Here is a 5,499-nt window from a genome sequence, read left to right as displayed (position 1 = left end):
TCGGGAAGGATAATTAAGTATTCTATTTATAATATTCAAAAATTATATGTGTTATGCTGGAAAATTTAAATGCAAACCTCTAATTTAATATACCCAATATGTTATGCTTTAGAACATCATGTTTAATGTTTCTTGCAATAGTTTTGAAACACTCTTAGGGTGTAACAGTTGTTATGAAAACCACCCACACTCCTTCAATCACATTGAACTAACAATTGAAAGATTCATTATCTGAATATTTTTTACATGTGCACAAGAGAAAGCTAACCCAGCATGCAGAATATTCTATTAGCTACTGACAGAAACCTTTTGTTAATTTTCAACCTAACTCAAGTCATGGCATATTTTAATGACAAATGGATTTAATTTTATTGTTAAGTCGAAATTCTCTCCTTATCAGATTTTGCATTTTCATTTGATTTTTAAGGATATTCATGGATCTTCTTTACATCCATTTTTACATCTCGACAGCCTTTCATCTGTCTGCACTTTGCAACTTCTTTTTGCTGCTCTCATTGCTGCTATTGAATCAACTGCTTCAGGACAAACCAAGTTACCTTACTCCAGCTGCAACAGTTTACAGTTGCTAACACCATAAACAAAAAGAGAATGTCTTAGAAATTAACAGATAAGCAATATTCATGAAGAACGGACTGTCTTGCACTGCTCATCCTGCTGTGAAACTCAAAACAGTAACACATACAGGCTGGAGTGGCCTAAAACTTGCAAGTGATTCAAGTCAAATACCACTTGTCTTATCCCTTTTAACCATAGCCATGAGAGGTGCAGCCCTTTGGAAAGCTCCCATGTGATATTTTCCAGCTTAAATTTACATGGACTTTGGTTAACAAGAAACTTTCTACTGTTCTCCCTTCTGAAAAATGTAAATGTAGAAAGTGTTTAAGGTAAAAGGCTGTAGTCAGATCACATGAGGACAGTGGTGTACATTTCTTGCGTTTCAAGCTGCACTATGAAATCACTGACTCATCAATGGTCTTTGTTCTCATGATGAGCCCTTCAATATTTTGCATCTAATTTGGCATCATTTAAGCTTCTTTCATATGCATATATGTGTTATAAGTGTTGGCACCTCTGTCAGTGAGGTCACCTGTGCAGGAAAGAACAAAGGCTACCAGTTACTGTCAGAGCTGTAACCTCCCTGTCAACATCAGAAACAAAAAATCTGGCCAATAATTACAGAGAGAGCTCTGCAGCTCGCCAGCGTGGTTTGCTGTATCTGGGCAAGAAAAGTAAACCCTCTGCATGTGTGTTTAGTTTGTCCTCAACGTAGCTGCTACAGTCCATGACAGTCTTAAGGCTAAGAAAGGTTCAAGGAGGCAGTGAGCTAAATGGAAGCATTTGCTGTGCTGCTGCTTGGCAAGGGGAGTGTCCACAGAGCTGGTTACATGAGTGGCTGTATGGGCAGTCTCGAGAAAATTGCACTAATATCCAGTCTCTGTCTACTTAGAACACTATCTGTAGATTTGTGATGAGCAGGAAGTTCACTGCAGAGTGCAAGCTACACAGGGATGTATGGAAACTGAAATGTGATAAAATATAGCCTAGGGCTTTTTTAAATACTCATATGCTTTGGCTCCTTTATTTTTTAAAAAATTGTTATTAAAAAATCAATATCACACATGAAAATGTATGCTACATAAATAAATTTTCCTTGTGTTCCTCCTGAAAAGGTATTTTTAGTTCAAAGTAACCTCCTTGTTGACCTACAGTCTTAGCTAGAGACAACCTTTTGGACAGTGACCAAGGAAACAACTGGCCTGTGAAAAAGATACAATTAAGCATCAGACTTAATGCTTAGGCTTGCTAAAACACCAGAAAGGGGGGAAGCGTTAAATAGAGGTTGTCTAATGGGGTGAAAATTACAGGAGGTAATCTGTGAGGAGATAAAAGCAATATATTCTGTCATGCATTACAGGGTGCAACTCCTTTATGGTTTGAGTTCCTGCTTGGAAACCCAGCAATTCTTTTAGCTATGAGCCAGAGGGCTTGGATACCTTGAACTGTCTGTGTATTGTTTGGTTTGATCAGCAAGCTCTAAGAGTTCATAATTTTCCTCCTGCTCCTCACTACTGTTAACACTGGTTTCCACTGAAATCTGGTGATTTCAATGAAATGTTTTAGTTGAGTGGAAAAGCCTGGATTTTCTAATATTTAAAGAGTTTTCTGAAAGACACGGGAGTTTTCTTTGGGCCACCTGCTTTGACAATGTGCTTCTTTGAAAAAAAACTTTCAAGTCTAATAATTTCTTTGGCAGGAATTCAAATGGATCTATGCATATTACTCCTTCTTAAAAATCATTGAAATCGAAAACCTTACAAAACTCTTGAAGTGTGAGGTTTGACTGTGTAACAAACACAAGCATGTTTATGAAAAAGAAATAGTGTACATGATTATGCTCATTATCTAAAGCAAGAGTGGTGTCATAATGACCAAAAAACATGTGAGTCAAAAGGGGAACTTCCTCAAGCAGCCAGGAAAATAATACGGGATTAATGATCACAACACCAGAGAGATGAAGGCAGGGTGGAAGAAAAAGGAAGATCACTGTGACTACCAGGACTGACAGCATATCATAATAGTCTCTGCTATGTTTTGTCTGGCATGATTTCCCCTTGATTGCTTAAGTAATGGAGAATATTCAGTAAGATTTTATTCTTTACTCATACTCACTACAACTCTTAAAATTAGACTTTCACTCTGAATATTCAAGAGGAAGCATTTCATATTTGCCTTAAAGTTGGCTGAGTATTTTCTGCATTTTTTTTTTCTTTTGTATTTTTAGAGTATTAGAAAAGTCAACAAAAAGAGATAAGTAAAAGAGTATAGTCAAAATATAACCCACAATCATTCTTTTTGCCACAGGGGAAGTTAAAAGAGAAGTAAATTTCTTTACTGAGAGGGTGTTTGTGCAGTGCAACAGGCTCCCCTAGGAAGTGGTCCTGGCACCAAGCCTGTCAAAGTTCAAGAACCATCTGGACAAAGCTTTTAGTCATATGATTTAGTTTTAGGTAGTCCTGTGAGGAGCAGGGAGTTGGACTTGATGATGGGTTCCTTCCAACTTGAAATATTCAGTGATTTATCCAATTTTAGTAAATGCAAGTACATGCCCATATGTAGCTGTGCCCTCTCATCAGTAACTTTATTTTTAACTTCTTTGCATAAGATATTTGCATTTACTTGTTTTTCTCTGCTCATCTCTAATGAAAAGAAACCTGCAAAATACAGGACTGTATTTAAACCAAAAAGCAGATTACGTGATTATTCTTGGCAGTTGACTAAGGCTTGTCATGTATGAAAGCCAATGGTAATAATGACCTAAAATACAAACAAAACCCTGAAATTTAATGCCACAAAGAGGTTTGTTCTGAACAATGCATGCAGTTATAGGAGACTATAATGTATTGGGCATCCTTAAAAAGCCTTGTCTCTTGTACGATCTCCTACTCCTTCAGCAATACATTAATGACCACACTGCTTTGCTCTGCAATGGAATTACATATGGTATTCTGTGCCCAAAGGGACTGATAATTGCATTTCATGCCTCTTGTTGCGTTTGCAGCCTACAAAGTCAACCTGTGTCTTTTTCTTCAGTTTTTACTAATGAACACTGATTATTTTTTTTCCCTATCACTGTGACTCAGGCACTTCCGCTCTAATATACAGTTGTATATGTCAGAAATGTGCAGCTTCCAAAAACACAAAAGCATATAGCTGTGTTTGTGCAAAGAATGGGAGCACATATTCAGCTTTAAGCATATATTTCAGTTTCTTAATAAGTATATAGTTGGCTATTTTACTGAGGTTATCAGATAAAAGAACTCAACTAATTTACTGCTTTTAACTTTTTTTAGAAGGTTTGAATTGCCAGTGGAAGTAGAGAACTCACTAATCAGAGTGGTGTTTATCTGGATTATACCCTAAAGGGTCTTTATTTCCAAAATTCTATTTTATGTGTATTTATCACCCAAGCATGACACTCTATGCCTGACTATGCCTCTACTCTTCACTTCTTTGAAAATTATCTGTCTAAACATTATAGTAATTTCCAATAGAGTACCAAGTATGCAGAATAGATTTTTTTTTAAATGCATTTTAGATGTGATTTTTTTCTTTTAAAAATCATTGTAAGTGCATTAAAATCCTTCTTTTTAGATGATCTCATATCACAACCTGATCTCTGCCAAAGCCTCTGAGATGTTTTTTCAACATTCCATAAAGTTATGCCTAATACAGGCACAGTGAGTGAACAGCTCCTGGTGGACAGTGCCAAGTTCTGTTTTAGTGGCTGAAGTTATACCAAACACCTTTTTTAACTCTTCACTTTCTGATTTAAGAAATATGAATTTTGCTGAATTTCACAGCTTTAAAATATAGCTGGAATGTCAGACAACAAAAGTGAGCAGAGCACTAAAGAGTTACCGCTGATCACAAATCAGCATAATGAGCTACTGCCCACTGGAGAACTAGAATAACTGATGGCATCTGATAATACAGTTAAATGTGTTAGCATAAACCACCACAAACACCAGATCTTTGTCAAGTAAAATAAATACTTTGTCAGCCTAATAAATCAGTCAATGAAAGATATATATATATATTTTTAAGTCTGCACACTAATGACAGCTTCATTTTTGAGCCAGGAACTGTGAGTGATGATGGTTTGATGCCAACTACTGAATGGTGAAGTAACATTCTCAACATAGTCACCATTGTTACACTTGGCATTTTATTTGCCACTGTCTAAAATGATAGAATATTTTCAAAGACACCATGTGAGTATCAGGTTTTTCTTTCTACTGTAAAGATAAAATGAAGAATGTGAAATGTAATGCCTTCTTGGAAGGAAAGAGATGGAAAACAGCAGGTTTTAACACTTACTTTATATAGCAAATTGCCCCTTTAAGGAGGACTTTACCTGCTTTTATTTAAGTCTTCCCAATACCAAAGTAAAACCTAAGATTTCTTTTACCAGTATGATCATACAGTATTTCATGCCCTGCAGACTCTGGTTACACTCCAGATCAACTTTGATTCCAGCTTTTTATTTTGCCAAAGTTATTCTTGTCACCTTTTTTCTGAAGGTAACAAACATATTTTGCATATATAAAATTTATGTTTTCACACCCAGTAAGGTATCTACTTACAAGCCTGTGTGTTTATAAACCAATGGAAAGCTTGCTAGAAAACCTACATCCTAATAATCTGCATGCCTGTTGAACTCACCTCCCTGGCTCCCTATGTCAAATATTTTTCTCTGGCTGCATTTTTTCTGTGAATCTTTTTCAAATGTTGATAATTTTGAAGACTTACACACAAATACATATTGCACATACTTAAATATGGTAATTGTTTGGGGTTTTTTATGGAGTATGGCATTTTATATTTCTTTGATGTTCCTTGTTTATCCTTGCTCTTTGGATAATCACTTCTAGATTTTCTCTAAACCTCCTTTTATGATACAGAAAATTAAAGCACACT

General features: G+C 35.9%; 1 protein-coding gene across 6 annotated transcripts in view; it reads right to left on the bottom strand.

Annotated features, from left to right (window-relative positions):
• KCNT2 (potassium sodium-activated channel subfamily T member 2) overlaps window positions 1–5,499 on the bottom strand; it is a 116,131-nt gene that overhangs the window by 58,817 nt on the left and 51,815 nt on the right. The window lies entirely within an intron of this gene.

This window comes from Lichenostomus cassidix, chromosome 8 (genome assembly GCF_008360975.1).
Source record: "Lichenostomus cassidix isolate B80296 chromosome 8, HeHo_3.0, whole genome shotgun sequence".
Taxonomy (NCBI): Eukaryota; Metazoa; Chordata; class Aves; order Passeriformes; family Meliphagidae; genus Lichenostomus; species Lichenostomus cassidix.
The sequence above is the reverse complement of the archived record's forward strand: the minus strand, read 5'-3'. Positions and strand labels throughout refer to the sequence as shown.